Genomic DNA, 20,919 nt, shown 5'->3' on the forward strand with positions numbered 1-20,919 from the left:
GTTACCAATTTCCTGTTCCATGTTCTCAGCGTTATTCGCTTAGAAGATATGCATATCAAGATTAGTTGTTCATCGATAACATAACTACGAAAAACTTAACTACTCCCCATATTCGTCATACTATGTACTAATCGTCATACAAACCAAGTGAGAAATATTTGTGGTGTTGTGGAAGTTGTCCACTCAAAACAAAACAGCGAATAACATAATTCAATACAAGTCCTAAACGCACACGAAATGAAAATAAAAACCAGTAAAAGGATGCTAAGTTCGGTTATTTATACAAAATAAATTTAGTTGAAGGGCATAATTTTATTCTACATACTACATACATTGTAAGGCCTCAGGAAGTCAAATCGGGCGATCGGTTTATATGGCAGCTATATCAGACCGATTTGGACCGTACTTGGCACAGTGGTTGAAAATCATAACAAAACACTACATGCTCAATTTCAGCCAAATCAGACAAAATTAGCGGCTCGTAATGGCTCAAGAAGTAAAATCGGGAGATCCATTTATATGGGAGCTATATTAGGTTTTAGACCGACCTGGTCCGTACAGTTTTTGGAAGTTATAACAGAACACTACATACAAAATTTCAACCAAATTGGACAAAAATTGCGGGGCTCCAGGGGCTCAAGAAATCATATTGGGAGATCGGTTTATATTGGAGCTATATCTAAATCTGAACTGGTATGGCCCATTTGCAATCCCCAACGACCTACATCAATGTTAAGTATCTGTGCAATATTTAAAGCGGCTGGCTTTAGGCATTCGACCGGACGGAAGGATGGACATGGCTAGATCGACTCAGAATTTCGATACGATATATATACAATATATATACAATACTTTATGGCGTCTTAGACGAATAATTCGAGGTGTTACAAACGGAATGACTAGATTAGTATATCCCCATCCTATGGTGGTGGGTGTAACAATCGCGAAAAGTTAACCTAGGCGATTTATAAACAAATCTTCTGGACGATTATTACACAATTAATTGTGAGAGAATCGTCGCAAAGAGTTGCTAAAACTTCCGCACACGCAATGGATTGTGTAATGATATCCTAGAAGAGTGTTTCGCGACTCATACGGAAAAACAATTGCGCAATAATGCACCAGAATAAAATTTTCATATATTTTCGTTGCGGGGACGAACGCTCTTTCAAAATTATGAAAAATGTTTCTAGAGTACCTATCAATAAATCCACCATTTCTTTCAAGGTGTTACAATCCAATGCACAGGACTTAAATTGCCTGTAGTACAATAGTGGTATATAATAGAATTTGTTTTTCAAATGTACCACTGTGCCTACGACGTTAATATAGCTGACTGTTTGGCTGTGCGCTTACGTATTATACATGCTTAAAGTCGTTGACTCGTGTTATATGCGCCACACTAATCCAGCAACTGGCAGAAGCGATAGCGTCAGCGTCAGCAGCAGCCAAAAACAGCACACCAACACCACCAATATCTCAAGTTCATAAAATGAGGGTTGATAGGGAATTATTTTCATACAAAAACGCAAACGCAGCCGGCTTTTATTAAAAATTCTTAGTTATGGTATTGTTGGCGCTGCTGAGCCTTAGAGTTCGTAACGTTTGTTCAATAACAAGCCGAAAAAAAATTATTTTATACTTAAACAAATACAAATTCGGATAATGATGGAAAACAAAAATTTCCCCCTTTTCGCTTGTGGCAATTTAAGGATATTCTAGCCGACGAAACGACCGTTACTTTTTTTGCCTGTCATTAAGACTAAACACTGATAAGGACGAAAAGGGAATATATAGATATATATATGTTTTAAGCAAAGCATTTTTGAAATAGATGGGTGCGGGGGGTTGAAGAGAGTTTTGAAAGAGTAGGGTGTGGGGAGTTGAAGGAAATGCACAAGGGTGTTTAAGGAGAACAATAGAAATCGGTGTTTAACCCCCCACACTTAATTGGGTAAACAATACTTTTCAAAAGAGTGTGCTTAATGGGTGATATGATAGATTGGCTGCTTCTACTATGAAAGATCAATACAATTAAACGTCTTTTTGTGAGATTATTGGGTTTCGCCACAATGTGGGTCATAATAAATTGGTATACATTTATGGTGGATTCTTAAGAAATCTTCTTCAAAATTATATGTCGATAAAAAATTTGGCATAATGTGAGTCGTCGTATTTCTACAAAAACTAACAAAAAGATTTTTCCAAAACAATTCTGACAAAATAAATGCTGTAATTTTTGCTTCATTTTTGATTTTTAAAAAGTTTCTTTTAATTAAAATGTTGGTAAAACGAATGTTTCCTTCGGTTTTGGTTTAAAAAAAATTCATAAAAATTTTATTTGAGAGCAATAGTTTCGAAAAACTTCATTAAATTCAAGGTTCCACAAATAAAAAACAAGTAAAAGCATGTTCGGAGGCCACGGTAGCGAAGAGGTTTGCATGTTCGCCTATAACGCTGAACGCCTGGGTTTAAATCCTGGCGAGACCATCAGAAAAAATTTTCAGTGGTGGTTTTCCCCTCCTAATGCTGGCAACATTTGTGAGGTACTATGCCATGGAAAACTTCTCTCCGCAGTGCACGCCGTTCGGACTCGGCTATAAAAAGGAGGCCCCTTATCATTGAGCTTAAACTTAAATCGGACTGCACTCATTGATATGTGAGAAGTTTGCCCTTGTTCCTTAATGGAATGTTTATGGGCAAAATTTGCAATTTGCAAAAGCATGCTAAGTTCGGCCGGGCCGAATCTTGCGAACTCACCACCACGAATTCTGCTTAAATATGGGAGCTATGTTTGGTTATAGACCGATTTGAACCGTACTTGGCGCAGTGGTGGTGAGTGGTTGAGTCATAGCAGAACACTATGTGCAAAATTTCAGCCAAATCGGACAAAAATTGCGGCTTGTAAAGGCTTAAGAAGTCAAATCGGTTTGTATGGGAGCTATATCAGATTATAAACCGATTTGGACGTTACTTGACACATCATGGAACACAATGTTCAAAATTTAAGCCAAATCAGAAGAAAATTGAGACTTCCAGGGGCTCAAGAAGTCAAATCGGGAAATCGGTTTGTATGGGAGCTATATCAGGTTCTTAACCGATTTAAACGGTACTTGACACAGTTGTTGCAAGTCATAATAGAATACAATGTTCAAAATCTGAGCCAAATCAAATGAAAATTGAGACTTCCAGGCGCTCAAGAAGTCAAATCGGGAGAGCGTCTTATATGGAAGCTGCATTAGCTTTTTGGCTGATTTTGACCTTACTTGACACAGTTGTTGGAAGTCATAACAGAACACTACTTGCCAATTTTCAGCCAAATCGGACCAAAATCCCGGCTTCCAGGGGCTAAAGAAATCAAATCGCGAGATCGGTTTATATGGGAGCTATATCTAAACCTTAACCGATATGGCCCATTAAGTATCTATGCAAAATTTAAGCGGCTAGCTCTATGCGTTCGACCGCTATCGTGATTTCGACAGCCCGACATGGTTAGATCGAATCATAATGTCGAGACGATGCAGAATATATATATATATATATATATATTTCATGGGGTCCCAGATTAATTTTTCGAGGTGTTACAAACGGTATACTTAATGACAAGTTGGTCTTTGGTCCAAACTTGATTCTTAAGGATTAGGATTTACTGTGTAGCTTTCTTCATAAGTGTTCACTTGCAGCATATCTCATAAAATTGGAGTAAGAACCATTGATCGCTGTCATATCTTTCCCCCTATGTCTTTTTTGAGGCAGCTTTAGGAAGTGGCCGAAATTCAGATGGCAGATTCTTCTCTCTATTAGACCCATATAATATTTGTGGTTCTACATATGTCGGATTTGGCTGAAATTGAGCACGTAGTGTTTTGTTATGACTTTCAACATCTGTGCCAAGTACGATTCAAATCGGTCAATAACCTGATAGATTACTAGAAGCTTTAATTTTTGCTGGTTTTACAGAAGTTTGGTATGTACAAAAATTATGCCCTTCAACTAAATTTAGTTTGTATAAATTTTTTGCAGAATCCATGGTGGTGGGTTCCCCAGATTCGGCCCGGCCGAACTTAGCACGATTTTACTTGTTAATGTTAGACCTCCATAATCCTTCTTAAGCGAGTGTAGCCTCGAATCAATTAAAGTCAACTGAAATGAGGACTCTACAGTAGTCCAAAATGATAAGAATACTAAGTGTAAGATTGCCACTTAGTAGAAGAAAAAGTGTTTACCGCCCAACAAGTAGGTGCATTGGCATAAATGTTCGACCAATTTCACCCAGCCATACACACAAACTCTAAAGAAGTCCACGTCTTCGTATTTCCAGTGCTACTAAGGCTACCAAGTCGGTCGGGATTATAAATTGGATGTTGGAGAGTTTATCCGCTTTGAAGTTGAGCAAACTTGCCTTGAATCTTTTCCCAATCCGGCTCCGGATGATTTCTTTGACCCTAGGCCTACGACTCCGCAACCCTGACTTGCAATGCTTGCAGTCAACACTTCCTCAGAAGCCTCAGGCCAACCTTGCTCAACATCAAAATACAAGATGTCCTCCTTGCAAAAAAAAAAACCCCAGAGCACATTGAACTAGTTCACGCCTCACTGAACATCAAAGAAACATTGCCAAACTTGTGATTTAGTTTTTCAACCAAGCTTTTGACTTGGCAGGACTTCGTGGTACTGTTCGTAGTCAAAACAAGTTTATTCAACCAAGGACCATACTTTGACTATGAATCGTCTTTGATTTTGACGACTATCAAGAATATATATATATATATAATATATGGTCGGAAATGGATATTTCAATGTATTGCAAACGGAATGACAAAGTGGGTATAAAAATAGGCCATATGGCCATGGTCAAGGCCCCTGCGTAGTCATCGCCAATCCTGGAAAAAGGTACAGGACTATAACGCATAGAAAGCCAAGTATCAGCGCTGTCATCGCCAATTCTGGAAAAAGGTACAGGACTATAACGCATAGAAAGCCAAGTATCAGCGCTGTCATCGTAGGATGCGTCAATTCGGCCATGGAAGTAGTGTATTGATAGACATGGTATATGCTGCGGAATCGATAATGTATGATTGGAGTAAGCTCATCGATTTCGCAGTACATACACTGTCTATCAATAAACTATACCCATGTGTTTACCCTTCTCATCGGTAATCTCAGATGCCTCAACTTTACTACGCCTGTTGGTCCAGGACTCAAAACAGACGTATGACGCTCTTTATGTACCAGCGGTACTCATTCTACATTTCATAAAGTTTGGACCTGACACAGAGTTTTTAACGCCGTCTGATTATTAATATATGTAAACCGTGACAAACGCTCCTTTCTCCAAATTACACAAATTTCGCAAGAACCCTTTCCATCAGTGAACAATTCCTATCCAAATCATTGAATTCTCATTTCACAACTCCATCCAGCCCCTTGTACTCTCTCCTTAATCTGGTGATACTTCTTGCACATCTTAAAAATCTTGGATTTCATATGACCCCAAACCAGAGTCTTCATCGCCAATTTACTTTCAATCAAGAATGTGACTTCTAATGGACTGCCACATCTATATGGAAATCGTACAGGGTTCGGCTCCAGCACATACCAGTCTCATATACTACAATACTTGATTTCCCATCACTGTTACCACGGCACCCAACAAAAGCTTGAACACACTTCTCATGCTCCAGCGATATTTCTTGCACAATAAGCTTGAAAGTCATAGCACCCGAATTAAGAGCCTTCAACGTCACCAGACTGTCAAATTTTACTGTAATGGGGGTATACTAATATAGTCATTACGTTTGTAATACCTCGAAATATTGACCTGAGACCCATAAAGTATTTATATTATTAACCGTCTTGCAATGCTGCGTCGATCTAACCATGTCTGTCTGTGGTAATCACAATAGAAGTCGAACGAATAAAGGTATCCGATATACCCAAAAGCCGGATATTTATATCAAGGAGTTTGACAACTATAGAAAACATTGAAATCAGTTCAGACGAGGTAACCTGCACCTTTCCTTCCCACCATTGCAAATTCCGACATCGAACTGAACTCCCATGAGCGAGAATCGGTTTGAGCACTTCAAAAAATATTTCATTTGTTGTGATCTAAAACATATATGGCTGCAGGAGTTTGAAGGAAGGTAAGACCCCAAGTGGAAAGGACAGTTGGCTGTCTCCAAATTTTTGTGCCACGTTTACACTCTACTCTTAAAAAATGGTTAACTTCAGTTATTTATTGCCTGACTCCTTTGACGATTTTAGGGGTTTACATCTCTTCAAAGGCTCCTTGGACAACTAGTGGAACTCAAAACACGGGTATAGTGGTTTGGACCTAAATCGCGGATACAGTGCAACGCTGGTTGTAGAATTGCATAATTACCCGTGTGCAATGACTCGAATATCAGAAGTAGTATTTATGTTACAAAAGTTCAAAATCTGTCTGTGACCAACTGTTTGGGGTTCAACTGGTATTTATTTCGTTTATTAGGTCTATTCGAAAACTTTAGTAAAGTACCACGAGCATTAATGGTCAGCCCTTATATGGTGTAGCTCCAATTTTAAGCAATGTAGTGGCTGTAGTTTGGTCCCAAATGGAAGGTAGAGAGTAAGCTCCATGAACAATTGCACTTTTAACAGAGTGCACTGATCCATAGATTCTCCTAGCCCAAACAATGTCCAAACAAGTGGAATCTAATTGGTACTCATGCTTTTCTTGGTTATGTAGCGGGTGTTGGTAAACAGATGTCCCAATTAACCTTCTTAAGAGGTCAAAAAAGTAGTATTGGCCTTTTCTGCATCTGTACCAAGTATAGTACCCATATGGACCGTTCCCTCGATTTGCCTTCTTGAGGATCTTTTCATTCTTTTTATGATTTCTGGAGCCTATTTTTCAAAACTAAAATGAGACGCTTAAAGTTTTCTTCGATAATTCAACTTTCCCATCATGTCCTCTGCCCTTTGTTCCTTAGTTCCAAACGTAAAAATGCAATTTAACTTTGGAAACTAACCACCAACTGCATTTTAATTGGTCCTGAATGTGACTTCAAGTATTGTAAAATAAGAATTCTCCAACCACAGACTGTATTTGATTACAAATTAAATGATTTACATTTGGTTTCAAATGGTTTGTGGATACTCAATGCGGCAAGAAGGTGAGGGGGGATGAATATTTGAAGACAAATTTCAAAATTTTTAATTATTCCCATGCACACATGTGGGAGTGGTATGTGTGTTGTATGGTGCTCAGTGTGGGAATCTTGGAAGTTAGTCTTATCTTAAGAGGACAAAAATGAGGGAAATAAATCTTTAAGGGGATGACAGATATCTATTGATCCCAGTAGAGAAATTTAAATTTTGTGAATTATTTGTCTAGGATGAGAAGAGAAAGAACAAGTACATGAAGTCATGTAAGTGAGACTGAAGATCTAGTGAAATCATAGAAAAGAAACTGATGGAAAATGTGGGCTGTTAATAAAAGGGAAAGGGCTAGCCGTGGGAAAATTTTTCTAAAACTTAGAAGTTGTGTCAATTATTTGTTTTTCGAAGTCGAATAAGTTAGGTTAGGTTGGTTAATAGTGGCACTATGTTACAGACTCATTTAGACACTTTTTAGTCCACTAATATACCACAGCAGCGACAGACCAGTTCTCTGATGTAAATCGATCCCGCTCGAATGATCCCAGCTCGCTGCCAACTCAGCGACCACGGCACTTGATTTTAAAGAAAAAATTGGTTTTCTTCAATAGGTATCGAATATTTAACTATATCAAGTTGTTATCTTCAAAATTCTTTTGATTTACCATTTGATGACTTCAAACATCTGTCATATTTTTTCGAAGTAGCACCATTATCATAAAATAATGTTTTCATAAACTATCTTCAAAGAAAATTTTATCAACATCAAATAGTTTTTTTTTTATCCTACCATCAAGAACAATGGTGCAACACGTGTTCTTTATCCTTCACTCTGTCAAGGATAACGACAAACTGCGTTTTTGTTTGTTTTCGTCCAAACAATAACTCAACAGAGACGCTTCTGCTGCAAAAGGTGTTCAAGGATATAATTTTTCTTTTGCATAACTCATGCGAGTACATAAGCAGATACATCAGATAGAGAGAAACATACACTGGTGTAGAACAATAACTTTTAATTGTAAGAAGTTTGCGTCTGGTTTCTTATTATGGAGGTATATAAGAGTGGGTCAGAAGAGTGAGAAAATTTTCTCTTTAGTGAAAAGCGTCAAAACAAAGTTTTATATTTGTTATACCCTCCACCTCAAAATATTCGCATAAGACCCCATAAGGTATAAATATTCCCGATCGACTCGACGTTCTGAGTCGATCCATGTTGGTCCGTCCTTCTGTCTGTCGCTTAAAATTCTATACAGATATTTAATATTGATGTAGGTCATTGGGTATTGCAAATGGGCCATATCGGGTTATATTTAGATACTAGCTGACCCGGGCCCGCTCCGCTGCGCCTTCATTTACTTTATATGGAACAAAAGTTTCCGTGGAATATTTATTTTCGGCAGTTAAAGATCTTTTGGTGAAATACCATGCTACGAAAATAGTATATCGCTTGACTAAGAGTTTAACAATATAATTGCCTTTATCTGAATCCCATATGATCTTTATTGGTCTACGAATTGAAGTTTGGATGTAAGGTGTACTCCATTCTTAAAATACTTTAATTCAGCCCGATATTCTTATGATATATGATTTAGTGGTGTTTTTGGAGGAGAGGTGGTCCCCCAGATACAGAAAAAAATATCAGCATCGTGCTCTTCTCTCAAATTCCATTTATTTAAGCCCCATATTGCCATTGGCTTAAGAGGAGTTTACAGGATGAGGCGTACCCCAAACACATGGCCCCAGGTTATCAAATTAGCTTTCTAATCTTAAATAACTTTCACTTGAGCCACATATTGGCATGGTAGAAAAATTTGTTCCCCTCCATAGACACTTTTCCCGAATATTGATATCAGATTCGTGCTTTACTCCCAAAGACCTTTCATTTGAGCCCTATATGTTCGTAAATTTGTCTCCTTTGGGGGATGTTTTTGAGAGAGGCGTCCCCCCAAACACTTGGTCCCATATTTGGATATCAGATTCGTATTCTACATTGAAATACCTTTTATTTAAGCCCCATATTCCCATGGTCAGTAAATAAGTCCTGTTTGGGAGGTGTTTTGGGAAAGGAGTGCACCCCCAGAAACGTGGTCCCACATTTTGATGTCAGATTCGTATTCTACTCGCAAATACCTTTCATTTGTCCCCCTACACTTGGTCCGACAATTGGATATCAGATACGTTTTCTTATCCTAAATACCTTTCATTTGAGTCCCATATTGTCATGATTGGTCTAAATATATGTTTGGTAGGTTTTAGGGTGGGGCAGCACCCCTAGGGGCCCCATCCGAAATTTGGATACCAACTTTTAATTTTTAGGGTACTATATGAGAGCACACAAAATTTCGCTTAAATCGCACCACCCATCTTCGAGATCTGGGGTTTCTAAAAATTAGGGTAAGGGGGAGGGTTCGCCTCCCCCCATCAAATATCAAAAATGTAGTACCCCATTTTCATCACGGGTTCATTATGCACCATCTGTGAAAATTTCAAGAAAATTGGTTCAGCCGTTTCTGAGTCTATAAGGAACACACAAACAAACAAACACAAATCGATTTTTATATATACGATTATGGTTCGAATCGTTGTAAAATTCGATATGGTTCCACTTGAGCCTCTAGAAACCAAAATTATTTTCCGACATGGCTAAAATTTTGCTATGACCCCCAACACTGTGTTTCAAAGGTCTCACCTGCTTTTTTGTTCTTCTTCGGCAATATTTAATACCTCGTCACCATTTGTTCTGGTTCTAGAAGCAAACTCCTAGTTGAAGCCTGCAATTCTTTAGGACTTTAGGAATTCTTTAGCAAAAATTTGCAAATGCAAATTTACCCACGAACATTTCATTAAAGAACAGGGGCAAAGTTCGCACATATGTATGTCTCAATGATTGCAGTTCGATCAAGTTTAAGCTCAATGATAAGGGGCCTCCATTTAATGACCGAGTCCGAAGGGCGTGCCCAAGTGCGACACCTCTTTGGAGAGAAGCATGATAGTCTCGCCAGGATTCAAGCCCAGGCATTCAGCGTCATAGACGGACATGCTAACCTCTGCGCTACGGTAGCCGCCCAATACTTTACTATTGTTTAAAAGATTTTCCACCTACAAACACCTCGATTCAAATTTTAGTTCAATGATGAGGGGTCTCGTTTCTTTGTTAAAACTGAAAGCCTTACAACTATTGCTAAAAGTACCACTAAATCCGGATTAATGGCCTTTCGAGATTTAAGTCCTAAATCCTAGTTTTTTGCAGGTCTTACCATGCAAAAATAAATCCCATTTGTTGCAGGATTTATTTTTAAATCGCAAATAAACCCGATTTCATGGCTGAATAATCGAAAAAGTACCAAAATATGCAACTGTTTTCAAGAATGAAAAAGATGGATGTGACTTAATTCACCAAATAGATTTAGGTTTATCCAAATCATAAAAATATCAATGTATACATGTTATAAGAGATAAACATAGCTGATAGTCCTTTATGTTCTTTCCAGAGTTTGAACGCAGGCGAACAGCATCATAGACAGACGAAAGGACCCATCTTAATATGCTTACTTCCAACAACTTGTTCAGAAATAAAACCATATATCTCCCCATAATGTGTTTAAGTTCCTCTTCTCCTTCTCTCTTTTTTCTTTTTCATTCCATCAAAGAAAGGAAACAGGATATACGACTTAACTAGTTTTTATTTAAAAACTCAACCCAAACATTACATTGAGGAGGTTTTCTTCTACTACAGAAGAGGGAAACAACGGATGTGGTAGGAAACAAAATGAGAGATATAAGAAGTGCTGCAGCGCATTTCATTCTCTGATAATGATCCTTTTATAATTTATCAAAAAAAAAAAAAACGTCAATAGCAACACACACACCACACTCTACTTTTATCAATGCAATTAAAGGATCTTGTCACTCAAAGCTTAACAGCGTTCATGAAAGGAGGGGTAGTATGAAAAGTAGGGAGAGAAGTATGTTGGACTCTATGAGGTTAGTATGAACTAAGAACAACTGCAAACTAAACACAATGGGGAACAATTTCGGGGTCATGCTCTAGGAGGTGTGACATTTTAAATTTGGGCTATGCAATCTGGGCAGTAGAGCAAAACTTTCACAAAAAAACAAATGTTAATGCCCTTTTTTATAACAACAACTAAACACAAAGGGTCCCGACATTTTACAATATATCCGACATATAACAAAGATGGTTGGAGAGGTTTAGTCAAATTTTTGTTTGCATCTTAATGCATGGATTTAGTGAGATCGTGCGACGACACACTGATCCAATCCTTATACCAGCACCGGATGAACTGGGTCCTTACAGACTGGATAAATCATATGCTAAGGAACAGGTTGATAAATTGTGGGTCCCATGACATATGGAGAAAGTGACACAGGGGATGATGTTACAATACGTATATAGGTTTAGAATCCGAATTTGCTAAGTAGAAGTGCCGAAAGGGTCTTGCAGATGCATCCAACTGGGCTAGACGTTGAGGTCTCAATTTTAATTCAGAGAAGGCTCACAGATGTTGGACACTAACGGGCCGTATACTCGAAATGGTGCCTAAATCTGGAGATAGTGCACTGGCTCTACGGCGGCGTGATTAGACCAATACTTAGTTACACCTCAGTAGTTTGGTGGATTGCGATGAAAAAAAGTAAGGTTACTACAACAGGTTCAGAGAACGGCCAATGTCGCTATGAGACTTAAGATGATGGAAGAATGGATAGAGGACAGGAGCAGGTCATACCATCGCGGTAGAAACGAGGCGAAAATAGGAAACCTGGAAGGAATGGAAGAGATTTCCCATCGGATACCTGAGATGACACTTGAGGTCAAGTGCTTGGCACAGCGGCATAGTTTTGGGTTGATGGAACTCTGAACAGCAAACTGACCATCAGAGCAATAACAACCAGGACGGTAAGCATGCGAACAGTCTTGGAGTGTAAGAAGGAGATTAACGCCTGCCATGAAGATGACACGATCCCCATCATTTGGTTGCCGCGCCATAGCGGAGTAAGGGGGAATGAAAGAGTAGTCGATATGAAGGCCAGAGGACTGCAGTCAATAAACTTGGCTAACCCGAAGTCTAACCCGGCTAACAGATACTGGAACCAAGATAGAGACACAATACCAAAAGTTGCAGCTTCCAGGGCTCCAGAAGTCAAATCGGGAGATCGGTTTATATGGGAGCTATTTCAGGTTATGGACCAATTTAAACCGTACTTGGCACGGTTGTTCAAAGTCATGGTAGAACATTCTGTGCAACATTTTAGTCAAATAGGAAGAAAATTGCGTCTTCCAGGGGCTCAAGAAGTCAAATCGGGAGATCGATTTTTATGGGAGCTATATCATGTTATGGACCAATTAATATCGTACTTTGTACAGTTATTGGAAGTTATAGCAGAACATTACATGCAAAATTTTAGCCAAATCGGACAAAAATTGCGGCATTCAGGGGCTCAAGAAGCCAAATCGGGGGATCGGTTTATATGGGAGCTATATCGAAATCCGAACCGATATGGCCCATTTGCAATCCCCAAAGACCTACATCACACCTACGTTCGGCCGATATCGTTATTTAAATAGACGGACGAACATGGCTAGGTCGACTCAGAACGTCGAGATGATCAAGAATATATCTACTTTATGGAGTCTTAGACGAATATTTGGAGGTGTTACGAACGGAATGACTAAATTTAGTATACCCCCATCCTAAGGAGGTGGGTATAAAAAATGTTTTTTATAGAAATATAATTTAGACAAAAATTTTTACAGAAAACTATTTTTTTATACCCACGACCGAAGCATGGTGGTATATTCGTGATGTTATTCCGTTTGCAACACATCCAAATACCCATTTCCGACCCTATTTTTGATCGTCGTAAAAATCTAAGACGATATAGCCATGGCCGTCCGTCTGCCTGTTGCAATCACGCTACAGTCTCTAAAAATAGAGATATTGAGCTGAAACTTTGCACAGATTCTCTTTTTGTTCATGGGGAGGTTAAGTTCGGACATGGGCTACATCGGACTATAAAGCCCCCATATACACCGATCTGCCGATTTAAGGTCTTAGGCCCATAAAAACCACATTTATTATACGATTTCGCTGAAATTTGGGACAGTGATTTGTGTTAGAACACTCAATATCCCTCTTCAATTTGACCCAGATCGGTCCAGATTTGGATATAACTGCAATATAGACCGATCTCCCATAAAAAGCGCATTTATTGTCCGATTTCGCCGAAATTTGGGACAGTGAGTTGTCTTAGGCCCTTCGACATCTTCTTTGGGAATTTGGTTTAGATCGGTCTAGAATTGGATATAGCTGGGATATAGACCTATCTCTCGATTTAAAGTCTAAGGCCTTTAAAAGACGCACTTATTGTCCGATTTCGACGAAATTTGGGACAGTCAGTTGTGTTAAGCCCTTCGACATCTTTTGTCGATTTGGTTTAGATCGGCCCAGACTTGGATATAGCTGGAATATAGACCTATCTCTCGATTTAAAGCCTTGGCCCCATTAAAAAAGCATTCATTATCCGATTTCGCTGAAATTTGACACAGTGACTTATGTTAGGCTCTTCGACATCCGAGTCCTATAGGGTTCAGATCGGTCTATATTTGGATATAGTTGCCAAAAAAGACCAATATTTTGTTCTACAAAATAGAAGAGTGACTTGTATTTAAGACCACTCAATATCCGTGCCGAATTTGGTCCAAATCGGAACATGTATGGATATAGCCACCGGATTATGACAAAAGGTGGTTTACATATATACCCGAGGGGGTGGGTATCCAATGCCTTTTTACTTGTTTCATTTTTAAGATTTATTCTATAGAAACACATCTTCTGGCAAAATTTTCGAAAATTTATTCTAACTTGAGATCATATTCAATGCATTTTATTCAAAGACTACAAAAGTTAGGCAAGTGTGTGTTGTTATTCAAAATACTGTGACTAGCATTGTTGATAAATATTTCTGATACGATAAAATTTTGAAAAAAAAAAAATATTTAAAATAAAATTTTGCCAAAAATCCTTTAGTATAAATAAAATTTGGCAAAATATTTTATTAAAATAAAATTTTGCTGAAAATCTTTTTTACGAAAAATACGACATTTCTAAAATTCTGTAAAATTTCTTAATGTCCAGAAAAGAAAAAAATCTAAAAATCATAAAAAAAAATTTAAAAATAATATTTCAACAAATATTTCAAAAAAAATATGTTGCCAAAATTTACTAAAGAAATGAAGTAATGACAACGTTTTCTTGTTTACCCATATTTTCTGATCCTGCCCGCATCATACAACTGGATCCTTTAATGATAAACCATTCAAATACTGGTGGTTTGCAATATCAAATTATTGTTGTTACCATCCTCTTGCCGTGTGGCAACGGTTGTTGCTCCTTTAAAGTGCAATGAGCAGCATTTAGGGCACAACTTCCACAACACGGCACAAGGCAATAAACAATGCCAAAGCAGATAGACAACAGACAGGATCCAAATAACAGCTGTCAGCTGTTTTGAAAATGTTTTGTCCTTTCTTTTATGATCTCCAGAGCGCGCACACACACACACACACACATTCAATGCTAAACTCCTCATGCGTTTGAGTGTGCGGAACAGCCTACATTTATTTCCTTTTTCATATGACGTTTTCCTGAATCGCATGTCGGCATTGTGCACACAGCATGATGACGAGTTTGGAGATGATGATGGTGAGGACTATAGAGAAAAAGGCGTCATTGTGCGTTTGAGGTTGTATGGCTCGTGCCACATGCCTGAAATATGCATTGGCATCATCATCACCAGCCGCAGCAGCAGATGAAGAGCAACAACATCAATGTTCCTTGTCAACATGCGCCTTGGCTGGGATGAATGTTCGGGCCAATATTTGTTTCGTTTAATTGTTGTGTCAGTTTGTCGTTCATATGTGTAACCTGGTGGTGTGACGGCATGATGGTGGTATACCTGTGTCCTTAATTTATGCTCTCTATCTCGCTCTCTCTCTCTTCCTCAATCCTGTTCAGTAGAGGTTGACTGGTAAGGCAAGACAAGCCATATGTATTTAATTTAAGACAGTCTCTCTTCTTTGTCTTTAACCGGTCCAAGGATGCCCATGCCATGCCTTAAAGCTGGTAACTTACATTTGTAAATTTTTGCACTCTTGTGTAGACATGTGTAGCGTCATCATCATCATCGTCACCATCGCCATCGTCATCACCATTGTCATTGTGTTTGTGAAAATGTCCTTTTGTTTGGTTATACATAAATAAATTTTGCAGCAGCAGATTATTGTTTAATTTAATGACATTTATTGTTTATTTATACCAAAATCTCATTTGATTCGCATTCTGCTTTAACCACATCGTAAAGAGATTTGGTTGCAGCATAAGGGCAGACTGACTGAATTGATTGATGATCGAACGTGACTAATTCCTTATGGTAGAGATGATGGTTGAAGTGTGCTTAAGGTAAATAAATCGGAAACGTTTCTACACTTTTCAAATGTGAGCTCCTAGGAACGCAATAGGTGAATGGGGCTACAGATCCTCTTAAAGGTCGTGGAGTTAAAGAAACCAAGGGGCTAGCCATATGCAAATGCAAATTTGCCCATGCGCATCTCACTAAGGAACAGGGGCAAACTTCTCATATGATTGCTGTCCGGTTCAAGTTTACGCTCAATGATAAGGGATCTCCTTTTCATAGAGGAGTCCGAATGGCGTGCCGCAGTGCGACACCTCTTTGGGGAGAAGTTTTTATACGGCTTCTATGCATGGCATAGTACCTCACAAATGTCGCCAGCATTTGGAGGAGAAAACCACCGCTTAAATAGGGAATCGAGAGATGGTCAGTCGCTAAGGGGCAAACGGGTCATGAAACCGACCAGTTTGATATCGGCGCCTGACCAACACATGGTTATTTTGGATCCGGGCAATGCCGAATCCCTGCTAACCACGGAGGAACAATTGATGGTCGATGAGAAAATCCTCTGTCTTTCTATCGAAAGTCATCGAAAAAGGTGTCGATGACTCCTTCAAGGACTTTTTCGATAGCACCAAGTTGCTTTAGCATCAACTTGGTATCTGTCCTAGACTGCCTTGGGCCTGGCATGATAAAATCGGAAGAGAGAGAGAGAGTGAAAACGAGAAGCGAAGAGGAGTTCTTAGGCAAAATTATGTGCAAGGTACTAGTGAGGCATCTTATTTACGCAACATAATGGAACTTAATGGAACTTACATAGAGAGCAACCGGGAGTCGGTGGTACTACTACCAGGCAGTCAGCAGGAGGAAGACGAAAAAAAATAATGCAATAACCACAAGAAGCTTTCTGCACAGAAAATCTCATAGGCGACTTTGCCGTCCAGGAAAAGATAGTCACTCTATCTACATTGGAGGCCACCGTAACGCAGAGGTTAGCATGTGCGCCTATGACGCTGAACGCCTGGGTTCGAATCCTGGCAGGACCATCAGAAAATTTTTCAGCGGTGGTTATCCCCTCTTAATGTTGGCGACATTTGTGAGGTACTTTGCCATGTAAAAACTTCTCCAAAAAGAGGTGTCGCTCTGCGGCACGCCGTTCGGACTCGACTATATAAAGGAGGTCCCTTATCATTGAGCTTAAAATTGAATCGGACAGCACTCTTTGATTTGTGCGAAGTTTGCCCCAGTTCCTTAATGGAATGTTCACGGGCAAATTTGCATTTGCATCTAGGCATTTAAATCGTCTGCTGCGAACGGAATCATCCTGGCGAATCCCTTGGAGTTACTCTACAATAGCAGTTGCATCTATTTTGCAAAAAGTGCTCCCTATGAGATGAATGAGATCGGCAATTAATATATCCCAATTCCCACAGGAACTGCTTCTATGGAAGATCTTATCAGTGACATAGTCGAAAATATGGTCACCCATGATCTTGTCGGTGTCATTGAAGAAGTGGGCAATTCCAGCAATTTGCAGCCATTTAAATCGGCTCCACCTGACGAAATCATTCTGGCGCTGTAGAAATACCCAGAAGTTATTCTACCATGGCTGTAATGGATTATCGGGGTAAGTTTGGCATGGTCCTACATATCCATGGTAAGGAGAAAGGTCAAGGGTTTTCTTTATTTACAAGGTGAAAAAATATACCACAGTATGACGAAGGATTATAAGCCTATCAGTTTGACATCGTTTTGCTCAAAACGATGAAAAACAAAGATAAAGCTGTCTCACCCCTGGGGGTCCACCTAAAATTTCATGATGGACGAATAATATGCTATGAGGCAGTACTATTAATTCTGACTTGGGAGATTGTGTGTGTAATCAGGATGAGAAGGACGCCCCCTCATCCTGACCGCTTCTTTGGAACCTTATAATAATCGAAGTCCTGTTAAATCTCAAAAAGGATGATACGAAATAAATCGTATATGGGAAGAAAGTCATGCTACTGATCAGAGGAAGATTCCGGTCGGATACCTGAGATGACACTTGAGGTCTAGCGCGAGACAATGCGGCATGGTCTTGGATTGATGGAATTATGGTATTGCCATGCTACACAGATGGGTCAAAGCTAAAGGACAGAGTGGGCCTGGGGGTCTACATTGAGAACCCAGGGACTGAGATATGTCGTCGACTGTCTGATCATAACACGGTACGGGATAGCTATGAGCACCACACAGGCTGGTACATTGGGGTCCGATCTGTGTGGGCGCATCCACAGGTTACGGATAGTAGAATGCTCCATATGGAGTAGCTGCAACGGCAGTCGCGGATAATTAACGGTATCGAGCGGAGGGCGGGCGAAACCGACTCTTGCACAAATACTGAGTGCCTATGATGCTCGATATTATAAGCCGAGTCATTGGAGCCTTTAAATAACCAATGGCCACCCTGTGCCCGCGGCGATCGATCCTTTGGACGGTAAGGTCACGAACAGACTTGAAGTGTAAGAAGGAGATTAACGCCTTCTCTGAGGATGGCACGGCCCGCATCGTTTGGTTGCCGTAAGGGGGAATAAAGACCATACGAATTGGCAGTGAAGGCCAGAGGACTGCCGTCAATAAACTTGGTTTGGAATGCCTAAATGGAAAGGTTTTGTACGGAGGACAAGTAGGACTACTGGTATGTACACACAAACTAGACACTTAAGGGCGCTTTGGGTGGTGCTCTTCTGGAAATGCACAGCCATGTGGAAGTGTTGGATGGGCGCTTGCTCCCTACTCTCATCTTATATCACTGCATATTTGTATTTCTCTTCCAGGACTTTTATGAAAAATGTAGGGACTTTGTTTACGAAAAAATGGAAGAGACACAAGACATAAACTAACCAAAGGAATCATCTTTCTGCGTAACAAATCGTCTTTTGCTGTAAAAGAAGCATATTTGGCTTAAAAGAAGTTTTGAATTTTTGCGTAGAAGACCAAAAAAAAGTTCATAAAAGTTTTATCATAACCGAAGTGACTTTAACGCCAAAATGTGTCGAATTTACGAATGAGGTTCAAGGATGGAGGGGAAGTTCTTTGGACAATTTCTCCAAATCGTTATTGTTAATATTTTTTTATCCACCACCTTAGGATGGAGTTATACTAATCTAGTCATTCTGTTTATAACACCTCGAAATATATATCTGCTACCCCATAAACTATATATATATTGTGGATCGTCCGCAAATTCTGAGTCTATCTAGCCATGTCCTTTCTTCATTCATGTCCGTCTGTCTAAATGACAATAGCAGTCGAACGCGTAAAGCTAGCCGCTTAAAATTTTCCACAAATATTTCCTATTGATGTATGTCGTTCGGGATTGCTAATGGGCCATATCGGTTCAGATTTGAATATAGCGCCCATATAAACCGATCCCTGATTGGACTTCTTGAACCCTTAGAAGAGTCAATTTTCATCCGATTTGGCTCAAATTTGGAACAAAGGCTTGAGTTATGAATTCCAACATACGTGCCAAGTATAATCCGAATCGGTCCATAAACAGATATAGCCCCCATATAAACCGATCCCTGGATTTGACTTCTTGAGCACTTGAAAGGCTAAATTTACATCCCATTTGGCTGAAATTTGGAACAAAGACTTGAATTATGACTTCCAACATCCATTCCAAGTATGATCCGAAGTATGATCCGGATTTGACATCTTGAGCCACTAGAAGCCTAAATTTTCACCTATCTTATGAATTACAACATCATGTATATGAACTTAAAGCAAAATTTGTAGAACATTTTGTCCCATAAAAACGGAATTTATAATCCGATTTTGCAATTTGGAACAGCCGATTTAGGGTTATAAGCTCTTAACAGGAGCATCCAAACTCGCTTGAATGTGGAACAGTGGGAGGTGAGTCTCATTAGACCCTTTGGCATCCTCAATGAATATGTTCGAGATCGGAACATATTTGGATATAGTTGCCATATAGACCGATCTGCCTGTTTAGGGTCTTAAGCCTATAACAAGCGCATTTATTACCTGATTTTGCCGAAATTTGGAACAGCAAGTTGCATTTGGCCCGCTGATATCCAAACCGAATATAATCGAGATAGGGCGATATTTCGGTAATAGCTGCCATATAGACCGATTTACTGGTTTAGGCTCTTTAGCCCCTAAAAGCGATATGCAACCCGGCCATACTGGGTCATACGAGTATTTGTATGTAGCTGTCATATGACCCAATCTGCCAATTCAGGGTCTTATATCCATAAAAGTCCCGGATTACGCTTAAATTTAGAACGTAAATTGAAGTAGGTTTCTCGTTCTCAGAATTAAATGTGGTTCTGAACGGAACACTTTTTAATGTAGCTGTCACATAGACCGAACTAACGATTCAGGGTTTAAGCCCATATTACCAAAATTTCCCGATTTCGCTGAAATGTTGAAAAGTGGGTTGGACTAGGCGCCTCTATATTCGAAGCGAATATTGTTGAGATCGGATCATATTTGGATAGTGGTAACGTATTGGCAGATCTGTCGATTTTGGATCTTTACCCCATAGAAGTAGGTTTTAGTACACGATTTAAATAAAATTTTTGAAACTCCATAAGGATTTTCGGCACCTGAACCAAATTTGATTCAGTTCAGCCCATATATTTTTTTTTAATTAATTAATTTTTTTAATTTTATTTTATAATTCCTTTTTTAATTTTGATTCAAGAGAATTTTAATTAATTTTTATGTCAATAGTCAATAATAATACCTGCAAAATTTTACTTTTATAGATTTTTTTAAATTTTATTTCCTTTCCCACCAATTTTCAAATACACTATCGCCACCAGGTATGTGTAACTAGGATGGGATACCTCACATATTCCACTAAAAGGTTGACAAGATATTTACATTACACTGCAGCTGCAGTCTTTAAGGACCATAAGGATATTGTCTAGGTAAGAGGTGGGGCAAAATAGCACGTGTTCCGGAGATACAATGCATTAATAAAATAAATACCTGATACTCAATGCCACCAAAAAATGTGATAGTGATGAAATTGTGCGATAAGGATATCCTTTACACATATTGCTTGAATACGCAAGTGAAGGACGCATTGTACAATATTCATGGTATAAGGATATTACAATAGTGAGTTTTTATCATCAATTTTTTTAATTTGTTTGTTTTTGCTCTTTAAACTTAACCATGAATTGTGTTCCTGATATTTTTATAAGACATAAAAATAAATTTTATATATAGGACCTTTGGGGCAGGTAGGTACTATGGTATAAAAACATATTAAATTATTTATATAGTTGAAATTATAATATAATTTAAAGTTTTCTTGTCTGTAAGGGGCGA

At 38.9% G+C, this 20,919-nt stretch overlaps 1 protein-coding gene across 1 annotated transcript in view; it reads right to left on the reverse strand.

Moving 5' to 3' along the window:
* LOC106088489 (prolyl 4-hydroxylase subunit alpha-1) overlaps nucleotides 1-20,919 on the reverse strand; it is a 137,874-nt gene that overhangs the window by 45,015 nt on the left and 71,940 nt on the right. The window lies entirely within an intron of this gene.

This window comes from Stomoxys calcitrans, chromosome 2 (genome assembly GCF_963082655.1).
Source record: "Stomoxys calcitrans chromosome 2, idStoCalc2.1, whole genome shotgun sequence".
NCBI lineage: Eukaryota > Metazoa > Arthropoda > Insecta > Diptera > Muscidae > Stomoxys > Stomoxys calcitrans.